Genomic DNA, 23,874 nt, shown 5'->3' with positions numbered 1-23,874 from the left:
CTTGGCCCCTTTTTCAAATATCAGGTGGCTGAAATTGCATGTACTCATATTTGGGTCTTCAATTTTGTTCCATTGATCTATGGGTCTATTTTTGTGCCAGTACCATGTTGGTTCTATGACTATAGCTCTGTAATACAGTTCAAACTCTGGTATAGTAATCCCCCCAGCATTGCTCTTAGTGCTCAGGGTTGCTTTAGCTATCCAAAGTGAAAGAAATGACATTAAACACTAAAGGTGAAGAGCTCAAGGTAGTGCTTTTGAAAATTTCAGAATTGAGAGGAACAAGTACCTAGGAATTTTGCCTGGAACTCCAAATACCTGTAGTTCTGTTCTGTGACTTTTTCCCCTTTACTTTCCTACTATAAGGAACACTTCCCACCAGGTGGAGTTGTTTCCTTCATTCCCATAACCTTCTAGTACACTGGAAAAATGATGATATGTAAACTTGGTGTTGAATCACCTTCCATAGAATGGAATTCCAAACTTAGTTGTGTGAGTTTCCAGTGAAATCACTCTTCTGGCGCTGTGTCCCTGGCTGTCGATCACAAATCTGGAGGTATAAATAGCTGAGAAGGAAAAGCCTTCATCTTACTGCCCACTCCAGACACAGTGAACAGCCATGAAGACCTTCATCTGCTTCACTTTCCTGGGAGCTCTGGAATGATCCAATGATCATTCCCATGACTTTCTATCATATATGAAAGTATGCCTGTACTGGTTGGGAAAACAATAATGTCCATGGAATATACGCTCCATGGGCAAAGACTATAAAATCTCATAGCAACACTAGTGCACGTGATTGTCAATAATCACATTGATGAATTCTGTGAGTTTGAACAGAAAAAGAGAACACGTGTGACAAAGAATATATGAACATTAAAGCCTGAGTATCCAGAACATTAAAAGTCTGGTTAGTAACTCAAAGTAAATTAGCTGGAAAACATATTTTATTTCTCATGAATTTTTTTGCAAAAATTTTACTACTGAAATCTATCTGGTATAAAGTCAAATATAATTCAATATTGAGCAAAAAATTACTCTAATTTTGATTCTAAACTTGAAAGTAGATTCTCATAATCCAGACAGGTACTGATTCAATACGTCTGTCTACATTGCTTAGAAGTTTCCAGTAACTATTTTAAAACATTGAAATACATGGATTCACCACATCATTGGAATGACAACAAATCTCAACAATCCAGTGGGATGTATCAAGATGCTAAATACATTGATACTATGCACAAAGGTTAATTGGGATAAAGGGAAAGTTTAGGGAAGGTATGCATCTGTGTATATGTATATGTACACATGTATGTGCTTGTCCATAGAGGCAAGAAGGGGGCATCAGATCCACTGGAGCTGGAGTTACAGGCTGTTGTAACTGCCTGACGTGGGTGCTGGGAACTAAACTCCAGTCCTCTGCAAGGGGAACATGTGCTCTTAAATGCTGAGTCATCTCTTTGGCACCAGCATTTTGAATTTAAAAATAGTTGGCTATTGGCTGTGATACAAAAAGAGTACCCACTAAAGTTAGGCAATAATATTTTTTTGGTCTTTTTGAGACAGGGTCTCCCTGTAGCCCCAGCTGTCCTGGAACTCACTATGTAGATCAGGCTGGCCTCGAACTCACAGAGATCCACCTGCCTCTGCCTCCCGAGTGCTGGGATTAAAGGCATGCGCCTCACGCCCGACCGGCAATAATGTTTTTAAGTGAGTAAAACAATATTTAATTAAATGAATCAAGGTGACGTCATTAATGTTTTTCTGGTTAGTCTGCATAAATTTAATGTGGAACACCAATTCTGAGACAGTTATCTTTAAGATAAACATACAAAACTCTCCCTCAGTTATTCTTCATACTGCTGATGACAAGATTATTGGAAGAGCATTCGTGTAGCTGAGAAAGAGCCCCAGGATTAAATGTTTTCCTATGGTGATGCTGAAGATCAGGATCAAGTGTAAAAACTGTACATAAAAGATCATTCATGAAAAATATGTAAAGACCTCCTCCTGAGGAGGCGCGTTGTGGGATGAAAAGCCACATGACAGTGGCAGAGTTAAATTTCTCTATCCTCTTTTTTTTGCCTTATAGACTTACTAAAGAAAGACAAATTGCATAAACAAAATAGTGACAAGAAAAGTGATACATATGGAAAATTAGGACATATTTTTAGGAATTCTGGGTGCTTCACAAGTATCAATACTGCTAAAATGTCCCCATGATAACTGGTAAACAACTTGGAGCCCATCCTCCCATAGAAACGCAAGTAAGTTGTAGTGGCCTTTTTTTTTTTTTCTTGACCAGGGTAACTAGCGGTCCTGTGGTCTGCAGTGGAGAAATGCAAGGCATATTTTCCTGGGGTGCAGGCTGTGCCCTGAGAGGGGAACCCTGTGTCTAACTAAGGTGCAACTACCTGAACTGAATTCAGAAGATCATTGCTGCCAACTGAGCACATTGAATCACCAGCTGGTTATCAATTTCCCTTTTCTCCTATGCCTGAGGCCAATATTAAATAAAACCAATTTCTTCTGCTTCATGTCTGTCCACCTATATCCTTGCTTCATATTGGTGCCCATTCTCTATACTTGGTGCAAAGTGAAATCACAGTCAAAGGTTAAACTATTTTGTCTTGTTAATCATTTTTCTAGTTGATCGTTATAAACATACTGATCAACTTTTCTGTGTGAGACAAGAATGATATAAAGAGTAGTTTAATATTATCATTATACTTTTTATGCATTCCTTCAATACTATTCCATTGATCAATGTGTTTGTTTTGATGCTAGTACCATGCTGCTTTTTATTGCTATAGCTCTGTAGAATAATTTGAACCCATGGATGATGATGCCTTTGGGTCCTTCTTTTTTTCCTGTAACTGTCTCTACTACCAGAGTTGATAACTTGGTTTCTGCACCCTCTGTTTTCTAGCTGAATACTGGTTGACTAGTGAGCTCACATCTGCATTTCCAATTACTAAAACTTAATTGATATTCATTCTAACTCCACAGTGGTACCATTTCACTTGAGCATATATTATATTTTGAAGAAAATAGTTGCTAATTTATCTTTAGAATTGAAATGACTCTATCAAAACTTAGTAAAATTGAGAGTTGGGGATAGCTCTGTGAGTTTGGACCCTTGGGACCCACAGATGCATGTCTTTATGTCTGTAATAGCACTGGGAGGCCAAGACAGGAAGGTACTGAGGGCTCCCTGGCCAGCCAGCCAAGTGGTGAAATAGTAAGCTCCAGGTTTAGTCTCCAAAAATAAACTGTAATGTGATAGAAAAAGATATCTGACATTGACTTCTGGCCCCCATATGCACATACAAGGGTGACTGCACCCACAAACACTCATGAATACATGACTATAACACAAACACACATAAAATAAAAACATCTTGGGAAAATAACTAAAAAGGATTAATAACGTTGTGTGAAATTTTCTATGTACAAAACAGCCAGAGCGCCTCCCTATGGTTTCTCCAGTTCTATACAGTTAGCCCCTCCCTTCATGCAACTAGGGCAACTGGTTGGTTGGGAGGGTGGCTGACTCTCCCTCCCCTTCCTTTCTTGTTGAAGGTCAACAGTCAACAAGTTTGTGATGATCCTAGGCAAGCAGGTGCAATCAAGCTTGGGAAGAGGACATTGTCCATAGCTTGCCAGTTGGAGGACAGTCCCATGCAGCAACGTCTGACAGGGGCTTGGCGTCTAGAATATACAAAGAACTCAAAAAACGAAATACCAAGGAAACAAACAACACAATTAAAAATTGGAGCATGGAACTAAACAAAGTTCTTAAAGAAATACAAGTGACTGAGAAATATTTTTTAAGATGTTCAGCATCCTTGGCAATGGAGAAATGCAAATTAAAAGTACTTGGACATTTTATCTTAGCCTTTCAGAATGGCTAAGATCAAAATGCAGAAATAAGATGACAAACGCTGGCATAGATGTGGGGAAAGGGGAACAGTTATTCATTGTTGATGGGAGTGCAAACTGGTACAGCCACTGTGGAAATCAGTGTGGTGGTTCCTCAGAAAGCTAGAAATATATCTGCCATTTGGCCCAGCTCTGTCATTCCTGGGCATATACCCAAAGGAGTCTATATCCTACATAGAGATCCTTGCTTGCCCATGTTCACTGCTGCTCAATTCACAATACCCAGGGAAATAGAAATAGCCTAAATATCCAACAGCTGATGAATGGCTAAGGAAACTATCATATATATACATAGTGGAATATTATTCAGCTTTAAAGAAAAATGAAGCTATGAGATTTACAAGTAAATGGATGGAGATAGAAGCAACCATCCTGAGTGAGGTAACCCAAACCCAGAATGATAAATGTCACTTCTTGACTCTCCTATGTGGGTGCTAGCTTTGAATCTTTACTTGTGTGAACTTACATTGGAATAGCCATTGAAGTCAGGAAACTAGTTAAGGGCCTTGCTGGGGTGGGCTTTCAAGAGAGGGAAGACAGAATGCAGGTGGAATGAAGGGGAATGGGGACAATGAATTGGGAAGGATTAAGTGGGGTGGAGGGTGGGAGGGCACCCTCCCAGAGAAGGGAACTGGAAAAGATCTAACTCCAAAGAATTATGAAAAAGCCATATGGGAAACTTCTATTGTAGAAGAATATATATATATATACATATTTCCATATATATGGAATATATGTATATACTTTCCCTAGAACAATTAGAAAGATGCCCTAAGGCAAAACCACACCCACCAAATGCTTCACCTTGTGGAGTGGGAAAGTGATTCAGCGGATAAAGTCCTTACCATCCAAACTCATGGACTAGTGTTTGGACCTGAAAAATCTACATGAATTCTGGGTAGATTCTGTAGTCTGCCTATAATTCCAGAGTTGGAATTCCAGAGTAAGAGACTTTGCCTCAATGAATAAGAGCAATGTAGAGCACTCCAGGAAGACTCCACTGTCAGCTTTAGGCCTTCACACACATCCCTACATATGTGCAAGTACACATACACACACATGTACCTACATACATGTGAACACACAAAAAACACACCACACACATACACACATGCAAAAAGAAAGTCTTCACCTTGTTCCCTGAACACCAAAGGGGTGGTTATTTACCCAACAAGTGAACATATCTTATTTCTCATGGATAAATAACTTGGACTGTGTTTTGAGACAACTTTTTAAGTGAAACCTCTCTAGTATAAATTCAAGGGTCATATAGTTATAAGAAAAAAATGAATATATATTTATATATGTATATATTTCCCATGTAAAATAGGTATAAACTTAATACATTAGTATACATACCTAGAATCTTCTTGCCTAAAATTAGTTTTTGAATATTGGGACGATATTTTGTTAACGTATTTTAACAAAAGCAATCTGAAGCTGTAAGAAATACTGACAAATATTTGGGAAATGCTGAAGAAATTGGTAAGTGTTGAAAAGAAAGTTGAGACAATGAGAAAGATTCAGGAGGATTAGCCTGCATTTGCATTTATGTTTGTGATCTGGCAGGGGTTGTTTATTATGATGAGGCAAGATACTACTTACAGTCCAAACTGTCCTGGAATTTTCTAATTTATCTAATTTAGCCTAGAGTTCATGAATGGGGAAGGGCAATCATAATGTCCTGAATAAATGAGTTATGGAAATTTTATGCTAGACTCCAAGAAAGAAGTTGAGTAAATAAAAGCTCAATACTATCACATCTTTATAGGCCAGACTACATTCTTGTGATTCCACTTCCTTTCTATTAACTTACGGAGATAGCTTTTCCATACTAACGCTCTATCACCTGCAGACATATACCAGCAAGATTACTTTAAAGCTTCTTTTTTGTCGTGTGTGTGTGTGTGTGTGTTGCGTGTGTGTGTGTGTGTTGTGTGTGTGTGTTCACATGTGCATGTGAATATGGAGACCAGAAGTTAGGTTTGGGTATCTTTCTCTTTCATTTTCACCTTACTTTTGAGGCAAGGTCTCTCACTGAGGTTGGAGTTTATGGTTTTCAGCTGAAGACCTGAACTCAGGTCCTCTTGCTTATGAAGTAAGCATTTTACCCACTGAGCCATCTCCCCATCCCATACTGCAAAACTTTCTACATATCTGTGTGGCTATTGATCATGGTTATGTGTAGAAATGAATATATCCCAAGTAGCGGTGGTAAGGCATTTGCTTTCTAAAGAATCTTTGTTCTGTGTGAACTTGTAGGCATATGTGTGAGTTAGGATCCATGTTTATAGGTGAATGTCATATCTGTAGGAATACAACACATTTATCAAACATAAAATGTATATTTGAAAAGTGCATGCTTCTTGATCACCTTATTAAGAAGAGTTGGTGTTCAAGATACAGAATAATGAAGTATCAAAATGCTCCCTAAATTCAACTGTTAGCTATTTTTCTCATTGCTTTGACAAAGTATGAGGCAGAAGCAACTTAAGGGAAGAAGAACAGGCAGCCTTGGCAGGGAAGTTGGTGGGGGGAGTGAACCTCCACTGTGGTGGTGAGAGAGTGAGGCAGCGGGTTCCGTGACACTGATAGTGAGGAAGCGGAGAGATGGTGTTGGTGCTCACAGGGCTTTCTTCTTTCCTCCCTCTGAGTCACTCTGAATCCTTAATCCGTTGAATGGTACGACCCATGTTTAGAAGGTCTCCCTCTGTTGTTAAACTTCTAAGGGAATGTCCTCACACACACCCACAAGTGGGTCTCTAGGTGACTCCAAATCCGATTAAGCTGACAACAAAAGTTAACCATCACGTAGGTAAGAAAAAGAAAGAGCAGTAAATGAGAAAAGAACATTATCATCTTTTCTGTGGTCAGTATGAAAGAATGTCATGATGTACAAATTTACATGATGAATCTGGGGGACAGAGTTCATAACTTTTCCCTGGAAGCTGCTTTCCCTACTAAGGATGGTGATGACAAGATTACTGGAGGATACACCTGCCAGAGGCATTCAGTGGCCTACTAGGTGTCACTGAATCATGGCTCTCATGTATGCAGATGAACCCTCAACAGCGATCAATGGGTACTATCTGCTGCTCACTGCTATGCACCGTAAGTAATCAATATTCACATCCTTGTGCTCTAAGGTCAATTTATCCTCTGGTTTTTATAAAGTACAGTAAGGCAAAAGACATAGTTATGCTAGATGGAGAAATCACCCTGATCCTCATTAGTCATTCCACAATTGTATGATGTTCTGAGTGATCCATAGTTTTGGGTCCCTTTTACTTCATGACTGCCTTCCCAAATGATGGTACTAAAGAAACAGAAAGATGGTTGATGAAGGATTCCTAGGAGAAGTTCAGAACCTAGAGTTCAAGTCCTAATGATTACACTTCAATAACATGAAACAATATATGGAGTTAGTAAAACACATATTTCTATTATAAGTAAGAATCATTTGTTCTCGTCACCAAATTTACCATTCTGTCTCTTTCCCCTGCCTCATCTTCCTAACAAACTTGGATATTCCAACACAAAGGAAAAATAGAAGGTGCCAGTCAATCTCCTCTAATCCCCTTTTCACCTGGAACTCTTTCGTAAGGGACATTAAATTCCTATTCTTGTATATTCCAATTGTAAGAGGATGGCAGGCTGTTAGTCCCTGATAGGAGTGACAATTAACCTAAGGGAGCCTCTAACCTGCACTGTGACTAGCAGGACATAATTACTTTAGTCATTATTGCTTGAATAAGATATGTTTGTGTTTATGCTTGTAATTGAGAGGGTTAGAGGAAGGGAAAGAAATTCATGTCGGATACTTAAAAGACTTTTAATGATTAAATCCAGTCAACTACAGATACGTCTGGGCGAACACAATATTCATGAAATTGAGGGTGGTGAGTAATTCATCGATGGAGCTGAGACCATCCCCTACCATGACTATCATAATCAGCTGTTAATAATGACATCATACCTCTGATTAAGTTGAAGTCACCTGCCACTCTCAACTCTCAGTGTCCACTGTTTCTCTTTCCAATCCTGTCTATCCACTGGTACTCGGTGCCTTGTGTCTGGCTGGGGCAACACTCTGAGCTTTGGCTGTAAGTGTCTTTATGATCTAGTGTGAGAGTGCTGGGACTGAAAGACCCACTTGACGGTCAGAACAAATTCTCATTCTAAGTATGGTCCTCAAAGGATTGCTTTGGATCTACAGTCGGAATAAACTGATTGAAGTTAGGAAAACTCCTTTAATGAGCCCATGAAGAAGACAGAACAAAAATGAGCTTAGAAAGATGTAAAGGAGTTTAACTGTATCATGTTTGCGAATGTGCTGAAAACTAAACTGTAAGGGGGCACAAAGAACAGAGACCAGGGGATTTAGTGCTACCCAACATATATTACCTCCTTGAAGAAAAGTCTTTGAACTTGCGATCTGTGACCATGATGCTAGTGTAATAGAAAGAACAACTGATGAATAAGACTATTTAGCAAACCTTCTAACAAAAAAAAATCTTCTAAACTTTAAGTTTTGGCCAAATGAAAGAGAAGAGCCATCATAAAAATTAGTGCATAGAGTGGGAAATATGGTCAGCGTGGGTAATCCCATTTCACTCTTGGATTCAACAGTTGAGTTACCTTTCCTTCTTCTGGATGCTGGATGCTCCTGTCCAGGATGCTCCTGTCCTGTCTGATTCTGCTTGTCACAAGGCCTTACCCATACCAGATCACTAGCAACACATTCTGCCTTGACTTCCTGGAGGGTGGAAAGGACTCATGCCAGGTCAGTTTAGTTGTTCCTGCTTCTCCATCCTGCTGGTCTGCCTCTCTTGCCCACCATACTCCTCATATGAAGCAGAACATAAATCTGAATCTGAGAGATGGAGCATAGCTGTGTGAAAAATTATGTTTTCTGTGTGTGATGCAATGATTAGCATTAAGGGTAAAAAGCCACACAGCTGATGCTGTATAAATAGTTAACCCAAGCAGACGTGTATTAAGGAATGGAATACTTACAAAAGAGGCAGAGCTTGTGGGCCTGCACAAAAAAGAGGAGGAGCATAAAAAGGAGAAAGTAGAACAGGTGTATTAAAAGATCAAAGGCGGGACTTTCATGGTTAGCCAGATGTTTGTGAGGACTCAGAAGCCTGCAGATAAAAACCGCAGGACACTGGAGGAACATCTTGAATCCAATTATTCCTCAGGCATAGACAAGAGGTCTAACTATCTTTTTCTTCTTGTTCAGTATGATTCTGGTGGCCCTGTGTTGTTCAATGGAGAAGTCCAAGGCATTGTTTCCTGGGGTACAGGCTGTGCTAAGAAAGAGAGACCTGGTATCTACACCAAAGTCTGCAACTTCCTGGACTGGACTGAGCAGACCATCACTACCCACTAAACACCATTTGTCTAAAATCCAAATGGAAATAAAAACATTTTTCTCTGCTTTACATCTGTCCAAGTATAATCTTTGCTTGATACTTATGAACTTTCTTTCTGAATCTTGCTGCTAAATGAGTTGAACAAAGTCGAGTGGTTATTGAGAAAATTTAAACTGAATTATTCAGTCATTAATTCAGCCTAATCAGGACAAATTCACTGATCACTGCTATGTGAAAAACTCTGTGTGAGGCACTGAGGATAAAATAAGTCCGTCTTTAACATAAACTACCTTAGTGTATCAGATAAGTCAGATTTTAAGATTGTGCCACAATGAACATTTGGTGTTTATAGTTTATAATGTACTTAGGACTTTTCACAAAGTATACCAAAGTACAGAGAGTTAAAATTAGTTGCTGAAATTCATTCAAACTGTTCTTAGCAAAGATATGATGAAGCCCAGGATGCCCGTCCCTGAAGGCAGTATAAAAGAGAACTCTACATTTGGATACTCTTTTAAAATCACAGGTTTCTTGAATTTTCCAGTTTCTCCTACCCTTGTGTTTCAGTTCTCTAAGAGCTTCTTTTACTTCAGAGCCCACTGCAAAGACTCTATAACTCATTTACACAACCAGCCCTGCAAATCCAGCCCAGATCAAAAATGCAAGCTATGGGGATAACATGAACCACAGCAGATAAGTTTGCAGCATGCAGATGTAAAACCTTAAGGACATAAAGTTCTTGGGTGCAGAGGCCTTATGTGCTCTTCTCAGGCCTTCCTGAGGTGCTCGCTCACTTTTCCTTAATTCCCCAGAAGCTCTCCTCCAAATTGTAATTTTTCCTACGGATCACCAGGAAAAAAGGTTTGTAGTTGAGCCCCAACACAGTATTTCTCTATGAATATCTGTCACGGGACAATGGAATTGGAATGATCGTACCTCAGCAGAAATACCCTAAATGAATGGACCAGGTTTCAAGTAGGAAAATAAACCTCCATGGTAAGGAAAGGCATGCATACTACTTTAATCAGCTAAGACTGCTGTAACAAAACTTCCATGGACTACATGTTTCAACAACAGATTGAAGTCTCAAATTTCTAGAAGCTGGAAAGTCCTGGATCAACGTACCAACTGATCTAATGTCTGAGGAAGGCTGGTCTCCATGTTTTCTAATACATCCTTAAAACTTTCGTATGACTGACAAAAGTAAATCTACTTTGATTCTGAAGATTTTCTCACTTTGTCTCTCAGTGACTCTCTCTGAAGTTGTCACTGTCTTATAGTTCGATTTTGATCGACCCTGGATCCTGAGATAGACCTGTCTTTGTTATTGATCTCATATCCTTGGGGAAGTGATTGATAAATAGAAGTTAGTATCAAAACCTTTACACCTTGTTTGAGCAACAGAGATTTAGAAGTTATATTCTGAATACCTGGAGTTCATGGCTGTAGTTAATCTTGTCTATTCTGTAGACCAAGGCTAACAGCTCACAACACTGCAGAGGATTAATTTGATGTAAGTTGTACATCTACATATAGCTACAGTCTTCAATGAAAAATAAAAACAAAATTTTAAATTATAAAATCAGTTTTCATAGTTAATTTGAATTCTTAACTATGACAAGAAGCATTTTAACGTTTTTATTTATTATTTTTATTTTATGTGTATGAGTGTATTGCCTGCATGTATGTGAGTGCACCTGTATCATGCAGTGCTGCGGAGGTCAGAAGAGGGCTTCAGAGTCCCTTGGAACTGGTGTTAAGGATGGTTCGTAGCCACCATGTGGGTGCTGGGATTCCAACCCAGGTCCTCTCTGCAAGAGCAGTCGGTGCTCTTAACCGCTGAGCCATCTCTCTATCCCCAAGTTAAATATTTTTATCAGAAGACTTAGCTACATTTTTATTAAGCTAACAGTATTTTCAAATGCAGTTCATTTCATCTTGCCCAAGTTATGCACACTCGAAAACATTTGTTCTCACACTTTCAATTTATGAGCCATTACTTATTTTTTTTTAATTTATCATTTTTATTTCATGTGTATGAGTATATTGTCTGCATGTGTGTAAGTTCACCATGTTGTGCAATGCCCAGGAGGTCAGAAGAGGGCACAGGATCCTCTGAAACTGGAGATACAGATGGTTATTTGCTGCCATATAGGTGCTGAGATTTGAATACAAGTTCCTCTACAAGAGCAGCCAGTGATTTTAATTGCTGAATCAATCCCCTATTACTTATTTTTAAGTCCATTAGACACCAGTTAAACAGTATAGCACTAATGATTTGTATTTTTATGAAGATACTTTTTTTCAAACCTTTAGCTACTTAGGAAATTGTCTTAACAAAGTAACTATTCATCTAAATGTCTTTTTCTGTTAGTCTTTTAAATGATCACTTTATAAGCAACTATAATTTTAGGTAGTTCTAGTACACTCAACACCCTACATATGTATGACCAGAAATATACAGACCTTATTTCTGAACTTTATTTGAATATTATGTAAAATTTTACAGAGTTTAAGGTATGCAGGTTTAAAATATACAAAGAGATCAATAGATGCTTTCTTCTAGACAATATGCACTAAATCTGGACCTTCAACATAATAAAACGGTCATTACATGTTTTGAGATTCTGGTTTTGTAACCATTGCAACTCATATATTTAGAGTCTACCCTCTATGTGTCTTGACTAAATAATCATTTAGTCGTTGTACATACAAATAGAACATATATTTGCACATCAGAAAATAAGTCTATCTGTACTCACTAACACTGTCCCGTACATTTGTAAGTAGTCTGTCTTAGTTATATTTTGTTTACTTTGATAAAAAGACCCTGACAAAAGCAGCTTAAGGGAAAACAGTTTATTTGGGCTGACAGTTGCAGATGGAACGCAGTACATTACGGTGAGAATGACATGAAAACAGAACGAGACTGGCCCATCTCAAGGCATCAGCAGTCCGAAGCAGAGAGCGAACAGGAAGTAGAGCCAGGCTAAAAACCTCAAAGCCCACGCCCAGTGACCTACTTCCTCTGGCAAAACTCTATGCCCTAAATAGTTCATAACCCTCACAAATAGCTCCACCATCTAGAGACCAAGTTTCAAACACATAAGCCTATCAGGAACATTTCACATTCAAACCACAAGGCTTTAGGGCTTGATTTTTGTCAATGTGCACAACCTCTTATCTTACACAGTCAACAATTCTAAATTTCAAATGTATAAACCAAATTAATATATGAAGGATTATTATGCAGTGGTGATGCTAATAGTTGCTGGGTTTTTTCCTGTCAAACGGAGTTATATTCCCTCAAGTATATGTGCCTTTGAAAATGCTGAGTTCAATATTGTATAACTGTATTAACTCAACTGTGAACCTAGAAACTTGCACCTACTTGTGAAAGAGACATACTCTTGCTCTGGAGTGTGTTACTGAATATTTTAAAGCTATAGTGAAGTGCTTCTTCTAATCATGTAGTTATTAAAAAATGTTTTTGAAATGATTAAAATAAAAAAAATGAAAATGCAAAGATTTAAGGAATACTTTACCAATTTTTTCCTCCAAACTAAAATCATCAGTGGTACTAACCTTCTTCAGGTTCGTATATCTGTGCTCCTGATTGTATCAAGATAATTAGACATGCCCAGACACTGTGTATACTGAGTAGTACTACCCTCATAATTTAAAGGGATTGGTCATGTAGAGAGTAAATCTGTTAACAGAATACACTACACATTATTTAAATTTTTAATGTACTCTTAAAGACAAAATTAAAAAGGAATTTATGTTTAAAAGTCATTTATTATTGACAAATTACACAAGGTATACCAGGTGCATGCCTGCTGTCCATGGAGGCCAAAGAGGGCATTGGATCCCCTTTAACTAGAGTTATAGGCAGTTGTGAACAGCTATGTGGGTTCTGGGAACTGAACTCAGGTTCTCTACAAGAACAGCAAGTGCTTTTAGCCACTGAGTCATCTCTCCAGGCCCAGCTCTAAGTTTTTTGTCATCCAGTGACAAGGGACAATTAAAACCAAAACAACATATAAACACATAGTCAAAAATAACCCTTTGAAAATAAAAAAAAAACTAAATCACAGAATGTTTAACCAGTCTTCCGAGAAAATTGTTTGAACAAAAGAGAGGAAGTTGTCATAATCATAGTGATGTCACACCAGCCATTGTGGTTTACAACTGTAATTCCAGCACTCAGGAAGCTAAAGCAAGAAGATTGCTTAGGCAGGCTTCAAACTTGCTTGTAGCCCAGGCTGGGCTCAAACTCAGCCCTCCTAATAATAAAAAGTAAGCATGGATATAAGAGATCAGAACTCGCTAAGACAAAGTATATAATTGTGAAACAACCAACGTTAAATTACACATCAAGGATGCAGGATTTCCAACAGTCCTTAAGATAAAAGTTCACAGCTGAGACAAGAAGAATCTAGTACTTTAATCTGGGAATCCAGATGTGTTCAGCCTTGTGCTGTGACCTTAACCACAGTTTATTTTCCTTTTGTGAAGTGTGGTTTCTACCAGGTTGGAAACTTCCACTCCCATAGCCTTCTAGGCAAAATGAGGAAGTGTCTAAATCTGGTCCTACACTATCTTAATCTGTCTCTGAATTTAATTTTAACTCTGTATTTGTGACTTTACAGTGAAATCTCTTCTCTGGAACCTATGGCCCTGAGAGTCAATGACAAACCCGGAGCTATAAATACCTACGGAGAAAAAGCCTTCACCCTGCTGTCAGTGCAGAACTAGTGAGCAACCATGAAGACCTTCGTCGTCCTTGCTGTCCTTCGAACTGCAGGTGAGTCTAGTGAATGCATCAGCAGAAAGATGCATTGCACTTTAAGTGAATGTTTTGTGATTAGAAAATCAACAATGGTTGTTGAGTACAGGTTCTAAAAGCAAGACACTTAAAATGTAGAAAAAATGAATGCATTGTATTCATGTTTATAAACTACTAAATTTATTTATCAGAGGAAGTTCGTGGAGACTAGGAATCCAGTGAATGAGGCCAAGGCAGAACATGGTCTGAACTTCCAGGAAGGCTCTGTAAATTCAGAAAGAAAAGAAACAGCAGTACCCATGAAAAAAGTATTGGTCTTGATCTCTCTAAGAACTTGGAGTTAATGGCTAAAGTTAATCTGTGCTCCATGAAGAGGGTCCAACAATCCAAACTAGAGTCTCCTGAAACCTGAAGGGATCTGAAGTAGCAAAGATAATTTATGTGTTAAATCAAACTTTGGTGTGTGTTTTGGGAAAGCTTCATTAATGAATTTTCACTGATTAAAGTCACACATACTTTGATTGTAAGAAATAAGGGATATCTATTTCTTTTTTCTTTTTTTGGCATTATTTGAGACAGGGTCTCCCTGTAGGCCCACCTGGCCTGGAACTCACTATTAGACCAGGCTCGTCTTGAACACACAGAGATCTGCCTGCCTCTGCCTCCCGAGTGCTGGTATTAAAGTCATGCACCACCACACCCAGCTGAGATATCTATTTCTATTTTAATACTTTCTTACTACTAATCATTTTTGAGACAGGGTCTCCCTGTAGGCCTAGCTGACGTGGAACTCCCTACGTAGAATAGCCTGGCCTTGAACTCACAGAGATCTGCCTGCCTGTGCCTTCCAAGTGCTGGGACTAAAGGCATGTGCCACCACACCCGGCACTAATAAATTTTTACTGCTAAAACTTTGTATTTACTTTCGCTACATTGCACTGATGTAAAGTTAATACAACTGTCTACATGCCTGGAAAGTTCTCTACTAAAACTATTTTTAAACATTAAAAATCAAAGACCAAATATCATCATTAAAGACATTAGTAGCTACCAGAAATCTTGACAACTAGGTGGGGCAAATTCATAATGTTGAATGCATTGATAAATGGTAGAGAGATAATCAGGGTAAAGGGAAAGATTGGAGCAGGGTAATAAGATAACTTTCCATAAAATGATTAAATGAAAACTTCAGACTAGATCCAAATAAAATTTCAAAACCATCACTTCCTTCCATACCAGAATATTAAGTGACTTCTACAAACTCCTTTCTGGTTACCTTATGGAAGTAGCTAGTCCACAGCAATCACCACACACCTATGATCAACAGCATTACTACAATAGTTTCTATCTATTTACATGGATATTCAAGTAGGATTCCATGGGGGAAAATGATATTTATAACCTAAGTAGTGGCTATAAGGCATTTACTTTCTTTTTCAATATTTTATTTATTTTTATTTCATGTGTATGAGTGTATTGCCTGCATGTATGTAAGTGCACTAATGTCATGCAATGCCTGCGGCAGTCAGAAGAGGGTATTAGATTCCCCTGGAACTAAAGAGTGACTGACAGTTGTTAGCCACCGTGTGGGTGCTAGGTACCAAATCTGGGTCCTCTGCAAGAGCAATCAGTGCTCTTAACTGCTTAGTTGTCTCTCTAGCCCCAAGGTATTTACTTTCTACAGGCTCTGATGTACATGAATGTGTGTATGTGTGAATAATATACGTGTAATGACACATTAGTCAAATCTGTAGCATACATCTGAAGAGGTGCATGCTTGCTCATAGTTACATAGGGTTCATACTGGAGGCATAAAATAATAAATTAACTGTGAAGTGTTCACCCTAATGCGACACCTATATCACACCATCTCCCAACAAGGCTCTGGGATCATTGCAGAAGGAGGGATAGAAAGATTGCAAGAGCCAGAGGTGGTAGATGAATATAAGGAAGCCACATTATCCAGATACAAGAGGGAAATTACAAATATGAACACATAGTGCTTATGACAGCATGCACAAGACCTGCACAAGCCCAAGCCAGGAAAAAATCCACAAGAAGGAGGGAGGTGGGCAAGAGTTCACAGCCTTAGATGAGGAAGTATTGGCAGCTGAAAGTTGCTAGGAGAGGGAAAGTCAAGTTTTTTTTATATCTTGATGAATATTTTTATTGAGTTTTGTCATTTCATACAATAAATATTAATCATATTTAGAGCCCCTCCCCACTTCGCACTCCCCCATAGTTGTAGTAGGCTGACCAGGCTCCAGAGGATGGGCTTATACTCAAGAGCATTTGGGGAACACAAATTAGAACTGATACACCTTTAAAAACAGAGAACATGAAGGGAATGTGGAGGAAGGTGGGGTGATCTGAGAGGAGATGAAGGAAAGGGTCTGAATATGATCAAAATACATTGTACGAAATTCTCAAAGAATTAATAAAAACACTATTCAAAAATAAAAATTAAAAGAGAAACCAAGCAAAAGCTACCTGCCTTAAACCCAACATTTTCCTGATTATATTAGGCTATAGAACACTGTCACCTCCTGAGGGTCAGTCTGCAAAAACTTTATGGTATATGAAATTCCATGGTGGATCAGTGTAACAGAAATTTTGTCTTCTCCCTGACAGTTGCTCTCACCAATGATGATGACAATGAGAAGATTATTAAGGGCTACATGAGAACAATTCTGCCCCCTACCAGGTATCCCTGAATGTTGGCTATCACTTGTGTGGGCGCTCCCTCATCAATAATCAATGGGTACTGTCTGCTGCCCACTGCTATAGGCCATAAGTATTCACATTCCTATGCACCAAAGTCATTTTTCCTCTAGTCCCACCAACGAACAGTCAGATGAAAGGCAGAGTTATGCTTGAAGAGTGAAAGAATTTTTAAATACATTTATTTAGTGTTGTATGTATGTGTGTTCACATGTGGAGATCAGAGGATAGCTGTAAGAGTCGGCTCTGTCCTTCCACCACACGTGTTCAAGGGATCAAACTCAGGTCATCAAGCTTCGAAGAAAGCACCTTTACCCACTAAGCCATCTCAGCAGCCCATTTGATGGATTAAAAAATTCAGATCTTATGAATCTTAGTAATCTCTGGGGAATTTTATAAGCATTGAGGGATGTTGTCTTTACATTTCCTTTTGTTTTCCTAGGTGAGGAAGCATCCCAAGAAGTTGAATAAAAACATGAAACAGTATATATTCTTCATAACTGTAGCTAAACTAGGATAAAATTGCATGTGAAGATAATAAAATATACCATGCTTTTATACAACATGAAAATAAGCCGAATTCCCTCCACTCTTTAAATATTCTTCTCTATTTCTCCTTCCTTGTCTCTATAAAACCTGGTGATCATAATCAGAAGAGAAATGACAGGTGCCAATCAATCTCTAACAATACCCTTTCAACTTCCAACTATCTTAAAAGGGCCATTTCCCACATTGCAAACCTTTTATTCTGATGAGATAATGGGTCTATAGAGAGCAGTGATGCACAAGGAATTCCCTGACTTGCACCCAGAATGAAATGTCCCAGTGCTAATTGAAGTGCATAATTATGACTGAGTTCTTGAAGAAGATGGTGTTTGTGTTCATTTTCATGATTAAAAGGCTAGAAGAATAGAAAGCAGTTCAAGATGGATACTTAGGAACCTGTTAATCCTTAAAACTAACCAACTACAGGTATGTCTGGGAGAATACAACATCCATAAAACTAAGGGTGATGAGCAATTCATTAATGCAACCAAAATCGTCCAGCACCCCAGCCACAACAATAGCACCATTGATAATGACATCATTCTGATTCACCGGAGGAGACCAGCCATCATCATCTCCCACGTGTCCACGGTCTCTCTGCCAAGCTCTTGTCCATCTGCTGGTGCTCAGTGCCTTGTGTATGGCTGGGGGAAAACTGTGAGTGTTGAAAGTAAGCGTTACCTGAAAGACAAGTCCAATCGTGAGAATTCGAGACATGGAAATGACCACCTAGTGGTATTCGTAGAATTATTAATTACCATTGAGTTGGTAAATAGAACAAAGGTTAAGGGATTCAGCACTTCCTGAAGTAGACTTCCTGAGAAAAAGGCTCTGGACTTAAGATTTGCCACTACTGATGTTTGTGTCAAAGAAAGAAAAGCTTGTTCATTAGAACTGTTTGGAAAACCTTTCAGAATAAAGTTCTCCAAAATTATAAGTCTTGACCTAATTTAAAGAAAGGGTATTATGAAAGAGAAGATGAGAAAGAAATAGCTAGGGACTCTGTGGAAGATTTTCCATTTCCATTCTTGCACTCAACAGGCAACTTCCTTTCAGCTCTTCAGTGTCTGAATGTTCCCATCCTGTCTGACTCTGCTTGCCACAGTGCCCACCCACATCAGATCACTAGCAGCATGTTCTGTGCTGGCTTCCTGGAGGGTGAAAAGGATGCATGCCAGGTGAGTTTGTTTTCTTCCTCTGTCCAGCCTGTCAGCATCCCTCATGCGCACATATTTCTCCATATGAAGCACAGACGACTATAAATCTGAACCTGATGCATGGGGTGATGGCTAAGTTCAAAAAGTTCTTGCTGCACAAGGATGAGGACTGGAGTTCAGATTCCCAGGACCCACATAAAAGCTGGACACCTGTGGCAGGCGCCTGTAATCCACACACTTGGGAAGCAGAGACAGGGTCTCATGAGCTAGTGGACTAGCTAGACTTTTGGAAATAAGCAAGCTCCAGGTTCAACAAGAGACCCTGCCTCAGTAAATAAAGGTGGAAAAAAATGGAAGAAGACACTAGACATTGGGCCTCCCCACACATGTGCACATATATGCATGCACTCCCCCAACTCATGTACCTTCAAAAATGCAAACACATATGCACACATATATACAAAAATTAAATTTAAAATTCTGTACCTGGGGTTGAATCTAAGAGGAGATGAATAGCTTTGAGATAAATTATGTTTTCTGTTTGTGATGTAATTATTAGGATTAGTGATAAAAACCTCACAGCAATGGTGCTCTAAAAACAGTACACACACAGGCAACCTTCTGAAGTGGATTGTAGAATGGAACCCTTGTAAAATGGGAACCCTTGGAAAAGGGGCAGAAATTGGGGGGCAGCATTCAATCTCTCCACCACTCCTCCCCTTTTCTTGGCCTTACAAGCCTGCATGAAGAAGAAATAGGTCCATAAAAAGAACATGTATTAGTAATATAGTAAGGAAACTGAGAGCTAGGTTTCCAGGGCTGCAATGAGTGCTTCATGAAGGATCGGCAACCTGAGATATAGCCCCAGGGTAATCGAGGAGCATCTCTGATCCCATTCTCTCATCTGGATATAAACAAGAGTTCTGATTATTTTGTCCTTCTTGTTCAGGATGACTCTGGTGGCCCATTGGTCTGTGATGGAGAGCTCCACTGTGTTGTCCCCTGGGGCACTGCCTGTGACAGGGAAGGGAAGCCTGGTGTCTACACCAAAGTCTGCAACTACCTGAACTGGATCCAGCAGATCATCTCTACTATCTAATACCTTTCACAAGCAACTCCCTCATAGTCAACCTCACCTTCTTACTCTACCTGAAATGACTATGGAAATTAAAGCTTTTCTTTTTTTCTGCTTACATCTGTCAAAGTATGGCCTTTGCTGGATATTGATGGACTCTCTCTTAAAACTTGCTGGGGGAGGGCGTGTCACTTTTTCAGTGGTATAACTACTGATAAGTAGTTCATGGTTAAGAAACTTCTTTGGTTTCATTCTAGGGGCAATAACAAGACCACATTTGAACTTAGAACTTATCTCAAAATATCATCCAGAATTCAAAGGTCTAGATGATGGGTAATGATGTAAACCTCTTCCTATGTCTGTCCTCAGATTCTTCTATGGGAAGCATGTTTGTATTACTCTGATATTTGTATATTGGAAACTTTTATTATTTCAAAAACTAGACAAAAAAATTCTTTTTCACAAACACAAATGCACAGAAAAGGGATATCTTTATTTGCTGAAGAAGGGTTAATGTTTTTAATGTAAAACATAATATCCATACACCAACTATTTTGAAAACTTAACCTTGGATAAGATGGTACAAAAAGAGAAACCTTGGGAATTAATTAGGCTCAAATAACTTGAAAAATGGGGAGCCCCCATGATGGAGTAAGTACAAATCCAGATACAGCTCACAAGGCCACATGAGGTCACAATTATTTGAGGTTGGAGGGTCATCAGAAAACCAGGAAGCTAGCCCTCCTAAAGACAGATCACTTGCCTTACCTTGGACTCAGCAGCCCTCAGAAGTGTGAGATATGCATGATGTTAGAATGCCCTAAGCACTGGTGTTTTGTGGCAGCAGGCTGAGCTTATTTCCTTCACTTTATCTTGGCAGTTACATCTCCTCATTCAAAGTTTCTCCAGGTATCCAATGTATGTGTGCTCAGACCCCACTCTCTGTTATGTCCTTCCCCTGGTCATACAAAATAATCACAGGAACCATGTGTAAGACTTCTACTGAAAACTCTTCTTCAATTGATTGGTGGGATAATGACCATTTAAGAGACAGCTGGTAAGGAACTAAGACAGTGTGTGTGTGATGTTAATGTACTCGCAGGATGTACTGATCAGAACCACCTTTGGATCTTTATGACCCCAAATAATGTCCTTATTTTCTAGAAGCATGTCTGCATTTGTGCTTAAAATTTTCCTTAGTTAAATTAGTCCCAAATGTGGGTTTGATTTAGTGGGGGCAGTATTGGATCATATTATCCTAAAGACCATGGTGACAAAGCTGTGTGACCATGGGGCTGGAGAGATGGCTCAGCCATTAAGAACACTGGCTATTTTTGCAGAAGACTGAGGTTCAAATCCCAGCACCCACATGGCAGCTAACAACTGACCGTAACTCCAGTTCCAGGGGATCCGATAGCCTCTTCTGTCTTCTGTGGGCATTGCACGACATGGGTACACTTACCTACATGCAGGCAATACACACATACACATAAAATAAAAATAATTTAAAAAGCTGTGTGACCATTAATTTTTGGTTTACATCATTACCCATTGTCTAGTGTTTTGAACTGGATGATAGTTGATAAGTTCTGAGTTCAAACGTGGTCTTATTATTGCCCCTAGGATGAAACCAAAGAAGTTTCTTAACTGTGAACTCAATAGACTATTAAATGCATAATCAGCATAATCACAATTAATCTCAATATTATGTCCTTAATTCTCACTAAATTACTTTTTATCAGGGCTTGGGCTTGATTTGCTCATCGGGGTCCTACTGGCTTCAGGGGCAGAGAGGCTGGATCGGTGACAGAGTAACAACTATGGGACTTTCATTTACCTTCATACAAGCAAGCCATTTATTACAAAATTCAGATTTTTTTATACATTACAAGGAACTGGTAGTCATGTGTGGTATGGCAGTCATATACAAAGATTTAGGGCACAAAGAAACAGGACATATAGTCTGTTAGTTGGCACCAGCCAGATGCTTAAACTTTTATTCAAGGTTACTAATGCCTATCCAGTAATTTATTGTCTGTACTATTTCCTTTCTTAGGGCTAAAAGCATGACAAATTTTTAGCTTTTAGCTCAGGAGTAAACCTTTAACCTGGCCTAATCTCTTAGCTAATGACAGCTGAGTTATTTGTTCAGGATAGGGAGATGTTGTTGACCAAGATGCTTTCCCACAGAGCAAGGAGCCTGCACTTTTGATGTGGCCACTTTTCTCCTGCCAGTCTCGCAGTGTTCTGCAAGACAGGGATTATCAGAGATACTGTTCTCAGCGCCCCTCGCTTTAGCAGAAAACGTAGCCTGGACTTGAAAAGGTTTTGGGTCATCTTGCCCTAGGGCATGCCTGGTTTCCTCCAACTTTTTGTTTACAAATAAGCCTAAACTGATTTTGTATAGAAATTCTAGCTTTAAACAAGTAGCTTCAGGTCTTCCCTAACTAAATGTCCAAGATTTTTCCCAGGAATAAAAATGGATTTAAGATTCTCTTTTTGTTCTGAAATATTTTTGGTTCCTCTCCATCTCCACCTCCAATCCACACTTATTTCTAATATTAACTACCTCAGTACAGGGAATTTGCCCAGACTTGAAAAGACAACAGAAATATACACAAGATGTAAAATTAGAACAAGGACACAAAAAAATGAAGGAAGAGCAGACAAATCACTCGAAAATCCCAGCACTTGAGAGACCTCAGTAATTTAGCAAAGCTTACTATTAAGGATGATATCATCTTAATAAAATTATCATTCCCTAAAGCTACATTGATTAAATGATTAAAGATTTGGTTCCCAGCTAGGAGAATCAATTTCTCTCCTCTCTCTCTCTCTCTCTCTCTCTCTCTCTCTCTCTCTCTCTCTCGGCTTGTTCCATGACATTCTTCTACCATCATACTGTATTGCCCTTGTCAAAGCCCAAAGCAAAGGGACTGCCTGATCTTGGAGAGAAAGCTTGAATCTTATTTTCTTTTTTAAGTTCATTACTTCTGATATTTTATTATAGTAACATAAAAATGATGAATATCAATAAACATCAACATGGAGAACCCATTTTAACTTTAACTTAATCAACCTAAACATGAATACCAAAAACATCTATGTGGATAACCTACTTTGCCTTTAACTTAATCAGCCTTATTTCAATTTCCTGTGTTCTCATCCCTTACCAGTCCTGTTTCCAACACTCTTCAGAGTGCTACGGACCTATGAGAGAGAGAAGTGAAAGACTACAGCCCCACTCCAAGAGCTAGGATGCTGAAATATCTGAGGATGTTAAGAGGATTGCTGTCTTCAAATAGAAAATATATACGTATGATCTGATGAGCAATAGACCTGTTTTATCTTTATTATCAATGAAAAACTTCAATCATTTATATAATTTTTGTTGTAATTTCTCATGGTATCCATGCACCAAATCAATAGTTTACAAAAAGTTGATGAATTGGCTACTTTTCTGTTGCTGTGATTAAAAAAAAGAAAGAAAAGAAGAAAAGAAAAATGACCAAGGCAACGTATAGACGAGTTTATTTGGCTTAGGGTTCCAAAGGCATGAGAGTCCATCATGGCAGGGGAGGCCTGGCTGCATGGCCAGAAGCAGCTGGAGCAGAAAACTGAGTCACGTTTTCAAGCATGCTGAGGAAGCACGGTGTCAAACAAAATGGGACAGGGTTTCAAATTCCCAAAGCCCACCCCCTAGTGACCTGCTTCCCCCAGCAAGGCCACACATACTAAACCTCCCAAAATAGCACTCCCAACTGAAGACAAAGTGCTCAAACACTTGTAGCTTATGAGGGAATGTTCTCATTCAAACCCCCACTGTGGAGTTAAACAAAAGAAAAGTCAAAGTCATGCAGTCCAGGGACTCCTGACATGAGCCATTGTTGGTACACTGGAGGTTCCCCACGACATCTCAGTGTTCATTGTTGGGTCTATGACACATGAAGTGGAAAACCCATGTGGACTTCTGAGGAACCTGTCACCAAATACAGTTTGTAAGTAAACCTGCAAACTATTTGTTATGGGGCAACAATCAGAAATTATCATGTAAGATTTTCTTATTAAAAAAAAAAAAAGAATGTAGAACATTTGCAAAGAACAGCAGACCAAAAGTAAAACCACAAACAAGCTGCCCCTTTGCCCCCCACCCCCGAAAAAAAACCAGAAACCAAGTAAGGAGAAGATTTTGGTTGCCCCAGCAGAGTGGTTTTGGCTCCAAACCTTTATGGGAAGGATAGGACTAAGTTTTCGGCAGGGAAATTT

General features: G+C 39.0%; 2 pseudogenes; both read left to right on the top strand.

Moving 5' to 3' along the window:
* The window catches only part of LOC103724796, a 98,391-nt pseudogene extending 89,054 nt beyond the window's left edge, over positions 1-9,337 (top strand).
* A 4,750-nt stretch (positions 9,338-14,087) lies between these two features.
* LOC103724793 lies at positions 14,088-19,632 on the top strand (annotated as a pseudogene).
* The last annotated feature ends 4,242 nt before the right edge of the window (positions 19,633-23,874 follow it).

This window comes from Nannospalax galili, unplaced genomic scaffold (genome assembly GCF_000622305.1).
Source record: "Nannospalax galili isolate Female #2095 unplaced genomic scaffold, S.galili_v1.0 scaffold1049, whole genome shotgun sequence".
Taxonomy (NCBI): Eukaryota; Metazoa; Chordata; class Mammalia; order Rodentia; family Spalacidae; genus Nannospalax; species Nannospalax galili.
The sequence above is the reverse complement of the archived record's forward strand: the minus strand, read 5'-3'. Positions and strand labels throughout refer to the sequence as shown.